The sequence below is a fragment of the Gopherus evgoodei genome, unplaced genomic scaffold (genome assembly GCF_007399415.2).
Source record: "Gopherus evgoodei ecotype Sinaloan lineage unplaced genomic scaffold, rGopEvg1_v1.p scaffold_60_arrow_ctg1, whole genome shotgun sequence".
In the NCBI taxonomy this organism is placed as follows: Eukaryota; Metazoa; Chordata; order Testudines; family Testudinidae; genus Gopherus; species Gopherus evgoodei.
Genome location: NW_022060081.1, coordinates 111,527 through 123,393, shown reverse-complemented (window position 1 = coordinate 123,393; position 11,867 = coordinate 111,527). Strand labels below are relative to the sequence as shown.

General features: G+C 52.0%; 1 protein-coding gene and 1 pseudogene across 3 annotated transcripts in view; both read left to right on the top strand.

The window, feature by feature from the left end:
• The window catches only part of LOC115643461, a 591,865-nt pseudogene extending 581,279 nt beyond the window's left edge, over positions 1–10,586 (top strand).
• Positions 1–11,867, top strand: part of LOC115643460 (zinc finger protein 501-like) — a 152,956-nt gene that overhangs the window by 65,881 nt on the left and 75,208 nt on the right. The gene's annotated exons all lie outside the window — the stretch shown is intronic.

Below are 11,867 nucleotides of genomic sequence, written 5' to 3'. Positions count from 1 at the left end.
CTAGGTGTCGCCACCGGCAGATACGAGAACAGACTCTGCTGCTCTCATGGCCCCTGCCCCCTCCAGTGTCGGGGGAGCCCCCTCGGCCGGTGAAAGGGGCAAGAGCCCCACTAGGAAGGTGAAACCCCTCTGTGCTCAGGGCCGCCCCCCCCCATCATCCGCCACAGGCCCCCCTTCTCCTGCTATTCACCAGCTCTGGGGGTGTCCCTCCCTTGATCCCAGAGCGTACGCCAGGAGGTTGCAGCCCCTCCACACACCACTACTTCATCTACCATATCCAGTCCCATCCCTGGCGGCCGGGGCCCCTTTCCCAACTTATCCAGGGAGCCTGGCGTCCGTTTCCTCCTGGTGTCGGCCTCTCCCCATGTGCAGACCTACGTGCAGGCGTTGGTGCAGGTGGTGGGATCCACGGCCGCGGTGCCGGCCTCCAAGATGTACAGGAAGGTCATTGTCTTCCTGGCGTCGGAGGCCACGGCCTAGCAGGCGATGGGGAGGGGCCTGGCAGTGGGGGGCGTATATGTTCCCACTGAGCCCCTGGAAGACCTGGGCGTACGGGTGGATTTGACCTCCGTCCCGCCCTTCCTGCCCCATGTCCCCCTGTTCCCCTTCCTCCCCACCCTGGGGAAACTCCCTTCTGTCATCAGCCCTTTCCTCCGGGGCTGGAAGGACCCCGCCCCCGTCACCTCCTGTCCTCCTGCCGGCAGCTCCAGATCCAGCTGCTGGAGCGCCATAGGGGTCCTTTCTGGTGTCCCACCATGGGGCCCATTCCCGGGGGCTCTGCTCTTCGGGGGAGGCCTGGTGCTACCCGTGCCATGACTGGAGGGACGGCCCCTTGGCCCGGCACGGAGGGATGCCTGCGACCGCCGGGTGCTGGGAGCTCGGACAGGGGAATGCGTCAAACAGGAGGCCCAGGCTGATGGAGGGGGAGGGGACCCCCGCAGACTGAGGGGGGGCCGCTACTGCCAAGCCGTCCATCCCACCCCCTCATAGGGCCCAGCTGAGGATGTCGTGGGGAACGGAACCACCCTCCTTCTGGAGTCCCTCCCTGAGGGGGCCTCGGATGGAGCCCCTCCTGCCACCCGTCATCTGTGCCCCCCTCGGCGCCGAGGCAATTGTTGCTGGCAGGGAGGCGTCTGGGGCGGTGGGGGGAGATTTTCGCTCCAGTTTTCAGGAGATGGAGGCCCCGGGTCTGACCCAGGGCACCCAGCGGGAGGACGCCCCCTTGCCAGAGGGCCTCGATGTGGGGGGGAGGATTAGTCACGCTGCCTCCTCCTCTCCCACCCCTACCCCAGGCTGCTGCCTCCACTCTGGACCCTGGGGTGTTCCTGGGCTTGTCTATCTGCCCAGCCACAGACGGCACCGAGTCACGCCCCTTGGGTGACACACAGTGCCGAGGGAGCAGGCCCCAAGCCCTTGGGTGCACCCCACCCCGAGGCAAAGTGCTGCCTTTCCTCCCAGCTGGGGCCCAGTTGCCATCCTGCCCGACACCGTGGATACAGGTGCTGAGCTTGTGTTGCCCAGGCCAGGCGTCACTGAGGGACCCCTTCCTCTCCCTGTACCCTCAGGCCCTGAACCATGTCGAGAGGTGCTGTCTGCTGGGTACGCTGACCCCACCTCTGCCTCTGCTCCTGATCCCGTTCCCGTTCCCGGCTCCAGTCCTGACCCGTCGCAGTCTCCGTCTCTGCCCTCTCCACCTCCCATTCTGCTGCCGCCCCCGGGGTCGTCTCGTTTCCCCCTCCCTTGGACGACCCTCGGGGCAGTTTTCGTATCTCCCCTTCCCAACCCTTCTCTGAGCGGCTGCGCAGGTGGGCGTGGCTGCACCGGTGCCTTTCTCTACAGGGGAGGACACTGATCCTCATCCCACTAGTCCTGTCCATGCTCTGAGCCCAGCCCCGTGTATCCTGGCCCGGCTCCCGAGGTGAGCTGTGGAGTTCATCTGGCCAGGATAGCACTGGGTCTCACTGCACAGACGTGTGGGGTTCGGAGGTGGAAACGCCCTAATTTGTGGAACAGGAAACAAACCACCTAGCTGGGGTTAGGAAAAAGCACCAGACACCCAGTTCTGGAGCCTGATCTAACTTACCACTGGCTACTATGAGAGATAGGATAACGAGCCTTGTGGATAAGGGAGAAGCGGTGGATGTGATATACCTAGACTTTAGTAAGGCATTTGATATGGTCTCGCATGATATTCTTATCGATAAACTAGGCAAATACAATTTAGATGGGGCTACTATAAGGTAGGTGCATAACTGGCTGGATAACCGTACTCAGAGAGTAGTTGTTAATGGCTCCCAATCCTGCTGGAAAGGTATAACAGGTGGGGTTCCGCCGGGGTCTGTTTTGGGACCGGCTCTGTTCAATATCTTCATCAACGACTTAGACGTTGGCATAGAAAGTACGCTTATTAAGTTTGCAGATGATACCAAACTGGGAGGGATTGCAATTGCTTTGGAGGACAGGGTCATAATTCAAAACGATCTGGACAAATTGGAGAAATGGTCTGAGGTAAACAGGATGAAGTTCAATAAAGATAAATGCAAAGTGCTCCACTTAGGAAGGAACAATCAGTTTCACACATACAGAATGGGAAGAGACTGTTTAGGAAGGAGTATGGCAGAAAGATCTAGGGGTCATAGTGGACCACAAGCTAAGTATGAGTCAACAGTGTGATACTGTTGCAAAAAAAGCAAACGTGATGCTGGGATGCATTAACAGGTGTGTTGTAAACAAGACACGAGAAGTCATTCTTCCGCTTTACTCTGCACTGGTTAGGCCTCAGCTGGAGTATTGTGTCCAGTTCTGGGCACCGCATTTCAAGAAAGATGTGGAGAAATTGGAGAGGGTCCAGAGAAGAGCAACAAGAATGATTAAAGGTCTTGAGAACATGACCTATGAAGGAAGGCTGAAGGAACTGGGTTTGTTTAGTTTGGAAAAGAGAAGACTGAGAGGGGACCTGATATCAGTTTTCAGGTATCTAAAAGGGTGTCATCAGGAGGAGGGAGAAAACTTGTTCACCTTAGCCTCCAATGATAGAACAAGAAGCAATGGGCTTAAACTGCAGCAAGGGAGATTTAGGTTGGACATTAGGAAAAAGTTCCTAACTGTCAGGGTAGTTAAACACTGGAATAGATTGCCTAGGGAAGTTGTGGAATCTCCATCTCTGGAGATATTTAAGAGTAGGTTAGATAAATATCTATTAGGGATGGTCTAGACAGTATTTGGTCCTGCCATGAGGGCAGGGGACTGGACTCGATGACCTCTCGAGGTCCCTTCCAGTCCTAGAGTCTATGAATCTATGAAGGGGGCACCCACATGTGAGGTGTAGGGGACAGGCCTCTCCCCCCATATCCAGCTCCTCACAAGGAGAGTGTTGGGCTTCCTACCAGGGAGCTCTCCCTGCACGGGGCTCCATCTCCTGTATCCGTCTGTGGCTAGTAGGGGGTGATGGATCTGCTGGGAGAGAGGAGGGGCTCTCGCTTCGTCCCCTCCCCCTGGCGTTTCCTGGCTGCTCTGAGCAGGGTGCGGGTGGGACTCTGACTGTGAGCCACCCAGAGCTTCCATTTGGTTGGCTCCTCTCCCCCATGAGTGTGGGGCAGCAGATGCTGAGTGTTGGACTCTTGCTCTTTCAGGGGCCGGTGACCTTCGAGGAGGTGGCTGTGTATTTCACCAGGGAAGAAGGGGCTCCGCTGGACCCCGCTCAGAGAGCCCTCTGCAGAGCCGTCATGCAGGAGAACTACGAGACTGTGACCTCGCTGGGTAAGGATTCCCGTCCCCTTGGTTCTTAGAAAGGGAAGTGACTAGTTAAGGTTCATGTCACCCCTACGGTGTAACCATTACGCTGCCCTGATGCAGAATCACCCCACATGCCAGTGACACACACACCAGCCCTCTGCCCTCCCCTGCTACACAACACTGTGGGAACAGAGCCCCGGAGCAGTTTGGCACACGGTCAAATACCTTCTGGTTTTAAGGTGAAACGGGGTTTGGGTCCCGCATAATGGGCAGTAGTGTCCAACCTCGGCCTTCACTCACACCCTGATCCTGCTCCACGCAAACCAGCTCCGACTTGCAAACTGATCCCGTTCCCCTACTGTCACCGTGAGGATTCCTTCGGAGTCACTGCCTTCACTTGCCCTCACAACACCCCACAGATCACTATCGTGTATCGCACCAGAGCGCTGACAGCCTGCGGGCAAGAGCCCCCCCTTGTGCACCTTCAGAGACACAACCCACAACACTCAGCGCTGAAATGGGGCAGACTCCGTCCCTCAGGGTCACATGCACCTCTCTGCAGCCCACAGTCACAGCTCTGCCAAGCTGCTTCAACTGCTCCCTCCACCATCCGGTTACAGCTACAGCTGACCCAGGGCACACAGCTGGGGGGCACATGGATAAATGCTGGGATTCCCGTCCGTGAACACAACAGAAACAAAAGGCGCGTTCTTCGTCCTTCCTCGTATCTGTTATAGATTCAGAGAATTTTAAGGCCAGAAGGGATGATTTGGTTGTCTAGCTGATCTCCTGTATCACCCAGACTGTAGAATTTCTGCCAGTTACAGCTGTACTGAGCTGGACACTTTGTGTTTGACTAAATCATTTTCAGAAAGGCCTCCAGCCTTGATGTGCAGCCCTGAACACATGGGGAATACCCCAGGATCCGGGGTAGTTTGTTAATCTTTGTACCAGCCTCCCAGTGGCTCTTACCAGCTGCAGGGATCTGAGCAGAGTTAAGGTGGCAATGCAGGCAAATTGCATAAGAGGGGACTGTAACAGTCAGCAGCGACCCCCTAACAGCTAGTAGCCTTATAATAGCTGGCAACCATTAGGAGAAATTGGACACCTCACGGACACAGCCTGAACTTTTCAACTGTCTTCCCTTATTGGTCTTAAGGCAGTAAAAGCTGGTCCTAAGCCGGTTTTTGCTGAGCAGAAGTGCAGGGTTTGCTAACCACCAATCAAATGCTAGCACGACCGAAGCCTGTGTGAATGTGTATAAAAAATTCTTGGTTTTTGTATAAAGTAAATTGTTTTTGTACCAAGGTACAGAACTCTCCTTCCTTCTGCAAAATAAAGCAACCTTTCCTTATCCGTCTGGCGGTCATTGGCTCTCAGCTAGGCAGACCCAACATTTCGGTAACACTTCCTTCAGTGCTAGACTCCAGGCCTCCTTCCTCACAGCTTGAATGAACGTTACTTTGGAGGGGAACCGCCAGAAAACTCCCTTTCAAAGGTTCACTGAACTATACAAAAGAGAGGCAGAGAACCCCAAGTTATCTTCCACTAAAGATGACAACAGACCCGAGCCCTTTGGACTTTGGGGGAGATGTTGAGTAAGGGGGTGGTCTGCCCTCTTGCTGGAAAGTTGTGTGGTAAAAATCTTACCTTGAACCAAGATTGTAGTTTTGTTAGCTCCTAGTCTCCAGAAATTTTTCACTTTCACTTGCTTGTAACCATTTCTGACTTTCTCCTTTAGACCTTAATGCTTTTGTTACTAAACGTGTTTTACTCTTAATCTAAATGAATCCGGTGCTGTCTTTGAATTCAAGTGATAGCCAACTCCAGCTGAAGTGATAAGCTGGGCCATTTTGTCTCTTCTGAGGAGCAAACAATCATTATTCCTCTGAACGATCCAGGAAAAAGTCGCCATTGCAGAGCATGTGGTTTTGGGAAAATTCAGCTGTTGCTGACTCTTGCCAGGTTTATTCAAGGCTGGTAGAATCCACAAGGTGCCTAGGGTGTGAGAAGCAGGCTGCTGCAGTCAGAGCTGCTGGGCCAGGGTTATTTATCTCACAGACACTCAGCGCGTCCTTGAATGCTGGCTGGGAGCATCCAGACAAGGGAGCTCCAGGAGCAGAACATTGAAAGTCACCCAGGATTGCAGATGACACAACTCCTCACGGGTCTGGAGTGCCCCCCAGGATGTGAAAATGGCCTAGGTTGGCAGTGAAAGATCTTGAGAGTCTTGCTCCCCATCAGCAGCTGCAATAGCCCCCATCTCTCTTCCCTGCAGGCTCCTTGGATCTTGGGGTCCATCATGCTTGATGTCACCTGGCCTGATGCTTATTTTTCACGTTCTGCTTGGCCAGAGGAGATAGAATATGTTACTCCTGAATTCTAGCAGTATTCTAATTTCCCAGTATTCTCCACACCCAGGGATTTTCATACTCCCTCCCATTACACCTGACTCACTAGATTCCCTAATGCTGCAGTATGCACTTCCCTGACATCTACCAGTGTGAGATCCTGCATTCAGCGATATCCCTGCCCGTCCTGTTCCTTTTCTCCACTGAACCCCACCAGCCCATGCTGACTGTTCCCAGATTCCCAGGACTCTCCCATTGTCTCTGGACCTCTCTGTCAGCAAGAAGCAGAGCCAGGGAGACTTGCCCTCTGTGTGGAGTCCTCGCTTTCTGAGACATTCATTTACCTTCTGTGCGTTTTAGGAGCCTCTTTGCTAATGCGAGTCTGTGACGTTACCCAGGGTACACTCTGGACTGCTGAACAGCTGTCCCCATCACTTCTCCATCCTGGGGTGCCTTTCCACACTGCTTTGCTGTGAGAGCAGCCACTCCTGGGCAGCTAACACACATTCTCCAGCGTGTATCTCGCTCCCAGCAACACATTATAGAGTGCTGCTGCTCACCCACTCGTGAATTACACCCCAGGGGAATCCCGGCCCATTCTCTAGTCCCAGATTTTCCCCCAGAAATGTGTGTCTTGCAGTCTCCAGCACATTACGGAACAATACAAGGTCCTACAAAGTCTGTCACTTCATCCATGGAAAATGACATGCACCAGGCTTGTTATCCCAAGTGGAATTTCTCACACACTGTAATCCAACAATAAAGTTGTTTTATTGTTGTATCTCTTAACTACAGAAAGAAAAGATTTTAAGTGACGACAAGGAACGAGGCATAAAAGTCAGAATTGCTCACAAAAGAAATAAAAGCTGAAACGCAAACAATCGTCTAACTTCACAAGCTAAAACAGATTCACAGCAAATGGCTCTTTCTCTCCATATGCAGTGACAGGCTGGGTTTCCTTTCAGCCAGGGGCCCTGCCTCCCAAAGTTCAGTTCTTCAGGAGTTGTTCAGAGAGAAGAGGGGCAGGAGAGAGAGAGAGAGAGTCAGGTGTTTTCCCCACCTCTTTTTATAATTCAGGCCTTGGTGCTAGAAACATCTGCAGTGTTCAGCTGAGTCGTGATGACGGGCTGTCTGTCGTGGATGTGAGGTTCAAATCCTCCCTGTGATAAAATATAAACTTCCCGCTCACGCCTTCTCCAGCTCACTACTGGAGAATGGCCATTTAATCTGCTGTTGGCTTTGCTGGCTCTGAGGAACTGGGCTGTGGCTCTTCCCCAGAACTGTAACATTTTTTTCAGTAACATCATGCAGTAAAATCTTCTCTCTTTTGTGATGGGGTCAAGCCAGCCGGCTACAGGAGAGTTGTGGAAGGCAAGTATATTAGCCCCAGGATAAGCAGGTTCCTTTTCCCCTGGCAACTGAACAGGGGTTACTCCAGGTTAATTAAGACACCTGAGGCCAATCAAGGGGCCTGCCAGAATCTGTTAAGAGCCTCCCCTCCAGCCAGATAGGAGCACGTGATAGGTGCTGTGGGAGGCAGGCAGGCGTACTACTGGAGAGCTGGGCGGTGCAGACGCTGATGAGCACCGGGAGGGAAACCCCACAGGTACAGAGGCGAAGGGCTGGGGAAACCCTACCCGACACGGCAAACAGCCCTTCGGGGGAGAGAACCCACCAGAGGGGAGAGACTGAACTGGGTACCTGGCCTGTCACCACCGTGCCCAGAGGGGCTACCAGAGATTAAGAGGCTCCCCTCCCCTTCCCCTGTCACAAAGGCCGTGAGGAACCCTGCTCAGGCAAGGTGTGAACAGTAAACCCAGGGGCGTGGGGAAATCCTGAGGGGGAGAGGAATACTCCAGCCCGCCACTAAGAGGAAGTACACAACCGGCTGAGCCGGAGAAGGAGCTCTGTCACACTTTGTATATGCAGTGTTTCTATTTTAACACACAGTTTAACAAGACAATAATGTTCAGCGTATTATGAATTTCCAAATGATGCCTGACAAGGCATACTTTGTACAAAATATATCATAATTTTGCAAAACAATGAATACAGGGATACACACTGTCACAGTGTCTGTCTCTGTGTGTTCCTAGCAGATATGTGTGTATTTCAGTCTCTCTTGAGCAGAGTGTTTTGCACCTTTGAGAAACTGGGGAGCTGGCCCTGGGATTTCACTGGTTTACAAAGGACTGGGTTTTAAATCAATAATTATTTTTCATGACAAAGTCTTATGAATTCACTTGATCTTCTTTGTTTTCTTTCATCTGAGCAGGGTTTCTAGTTTCCAAACCTGATGTCATCTCCCAGCTGGAACAAGGGGCAGAGCTGTGGGTCCCAGACCTCCAGGGTTCAGAGGAAAGAGAGATCCTCAGAGGTCCCTGCATGGGTGAGGAACATTTAACCAACTCAGAATCTGTAAGTGCCTGAGCAAAAAATCTGGGGATACCCTGCAAAGAGCTTGGGAGCTCTCAGTTCAGGACTGTCCCCAGCAGGCGTCGTATCGTCAGGGCAGATACAGCTCATGGCTTCCTACAGATCCTAACAGACACCTGGCAGTAGCTTCCTCCCTTCCATCTGAGCATTTAGATGGGATGTGAAGGCAAAATTTGGGGGAATTCAGTGCCTGTTTTTTGACATCTCTCCAGCACTTATTTTGGTTTGGTGTTCCCTTGTCCAGCCCAGTTTGAGGTTTTTCTCTCTGTCCCAGCAGGTGATGCGATGGTGAGTGAGAACGAGGAGCAGAATTCTCAGCAGGAAGATGCTGAGCAAGTGGAATCACACAGCGCGTTATCGCAAAGCTCCAAAGGAGATGTGTCCAGGGGTCATGAGCAGGGAACAGCCTGTGAGGTTCAGCGCAGTCCAGAGAGTGTGCAGGGAAGCCAGCCAGGGGAGAAAATGGGAAAAATAATTTATCCTTGGGAAACTCACAGAGACCTGGAAGAAAGCACAGTCCAGCAGAAAATCCTCAGAGGAAAGAGAAAATACACATGCCCTGAGTGTGGGGACAGCTTCAGTGACGGCTCTGCCCTTATTAAACATCAGAGACTCCATACGGGAGAGAAACTCTACGAATGCTGCAAGTGCGGGAAAACCTTCAATCGCATTTCACACCTCACTCGACATGAGATAATCCACACGGCAGAGAGACCCTATGAATGTAGAGAGTGCGGGAAAACCTTCACTCTCAGCTCGTATCTCACTACCCATGAGCGAATGCACAGGGGGGAGAGGCCCTTTCAATGCTCTCAGTGTGCGCAAAGCTTTACCAGGAGCTCATCCCTCATTAGACATGAGAGAACGCACACGGGAGAGAGACCCTACAAATGCTGTGAGTGCGGGAAAAGCTTCACTTCCAGCTCAAATCTTATTCAGCATCAGAGAATCCACACTGGGGAGAGGCCCTATGAATGTGGCGAGTGCGGGAAAGCCTTCAATTGCAGCTCAGAGCTCACTAGACATGAGAGAATCCACACGGGAGAGAGACCCCATGTGTGCAGCCAGTGCGGGAAAACCTTCGCTCTCAGGTCAGATCTTACTACCCATGAGAGAATCCACACGGGGGAGAGGCCCTTTCAGTGCTCTCAGTGTGGGAAAACCTTCACCAGGAGCTCAGACCTTACTAGACATGTGAGAATCCATACGGGAGAGAGACCCTATGAATGCTGTGAGTGTGGGAAAAGCTTCATTTGCAGCTCAAAGCTTATTCAGCATCAGAGAATCCACACAGGGGAGAGGCCCTATAAATGTGGCGAGTGCGGGAAAACCTTCAGTTGCAGTTCAAAGCTCACTAGACATGAGAGAATGCACAGGGGGGAGAGACCTTATGAATGCCGTGAGTGCGGGAAAACCTTCACTTACAGCTCCGATCTTACTACCCATGAGAGAATCCACACGGGGGAGAGGCCCTTTCAGTGCTCTCAGTGTGGGAAAAGCTTCACCAGGAGCTCAGACATCACTAGACATGAGAGAATCCACACGGGGGAGAGACCCTATGAATGCTGTGAGTGCGGGAAAAGCTTCATTTCCACCTCAAACCTCATTAAACATCAGCGAACCCACACTGGGGAGAGGCCCTATAAATGTGGGGAGTGCGGGAAAGCCTTCAATTGCGGCTCACAGCTCACTAGACATGAGAGAATCCACACGGGAGAAATCCTGTGAATGCTGCAAGTGTGGGAAAACCTTTTCACTCAGCTGGCACCTTGTTAGATACTGGAGAATCCCCACGAGAGAGAGAGAGAGATCCTATGAATGTTGTGAGTGCGGGAAAACCTTCATTCAAAACTCACACCTCAGTACTAGAGCTGTCTGTTAATCACAGTTAACTCATGCAATTTGCTCAAAAAGTTAATCACGATTACAAAAATTAATCGTGATTATTCACAGCTTTAATCGCACTTAAACAATAGCCTACCAGTTGACTTTTATTAAATATTTGTGGATATCTTTCTGTGTTTTCAAATATATTGATTTCACCTACAACATAGAATACAAAGTGTACAGGGCTGAGTTTATATTATTTTCTTACAGCTATCTGTACTATAAAAATGATAAAGAAAACATAGTATTTTTCAGTTTATCTAATACAAGTACTGTAGTGCAATCTCTATCATGAAAGTGCAACTTACAGATGTAGATTTTTTTTGTTACAGATCTGCACTCAAAAACAAAACAATGTAAAACTTTACAGTCGAAAAGTCCAGTCAGTCCTACTGCTTGTTCATCCCCTTAAGACTCTCTGCAACCAGCTTAAATCATCATCTAGGGTGAGAATTTGCTACTCATATCCAATCTCTTTAGTATATTATGTTTAAATTGTGGTTTTATTTGCTAGGTAATCTGCTTTGATCTATTTGCTATTTCTTATAACTACTTTTCTTCCACACTACTTAAAATCTATCTTCTGTCGTTAATAAACTTGTTTTTGTTTGTCTAAAACCAGTGCGTGGAAGTCATAACTTGGGGCAGAAAGCTGTTGTATATTGCTCTCCTCATTGAGGGAGGAGGTGAATTTCTTGAGCTGTACAGTTCTCTGTGCAATGCACGGAGGTATAATTTTGGGTTTACCCTCTGGGTGGGGGGGGGGTCGTGGTGCCTTAGCTGTACCTTCCTAGGCAGGTACCGGTTAAAGAACCCGTGTGTATGTAGCTGCAGCTGGGCGTGTATAGTGAGGCAGCCTGGCTCCCAGCCGCCCCAGAGAGGGACGAGTCCCTACGGACCCCAAAGTGGGCGGAGTCACTGGAGCCTATGCCCACCCCCCAGAGGTCAAGGTGCAGGGCAGGAAGTATAAAAGCCCAGCCCCAGGGCTCAGAGGCTGCCTGGCCGCCAGAGAGGCCAGACGCTGATGCCCTAGCTCCCACTGGGGAGACTCCTGCCGCCAGTGACTGACCCAAGGACTGGCCATACCTGCGGAGACTGGACGCCGACCAGTGCAAAGGGATCCAGAGGAGCTGCCCAGTTTACCCCTCGCTCAGTATCCTGAGGAGCCCATGGTGTGGGACGCTGGGGAAGACGCTGCTGAGACACAGGTACTGGTAGAGGGGGAGGTTGGAAGTAGCCCGGGGGCAGCCGACCCTAGTCTGGCTGCAGCACACCCAGAACCAATGTCAGTGTGTTGCGGCCAGGATCCCCACTGACACAGCAGCAGGCTGCCTGCCGCTGTTAGGGCCCCGGGCTGGGACACAGAGGAGTGGGCGGGCCTGCGTCCCCCCTGCCACCCCACTCACGGGTGGCAGTCTCCCCCTCGCCCCGACGCTCAGGCCCAGGAGCCTGGGCTTA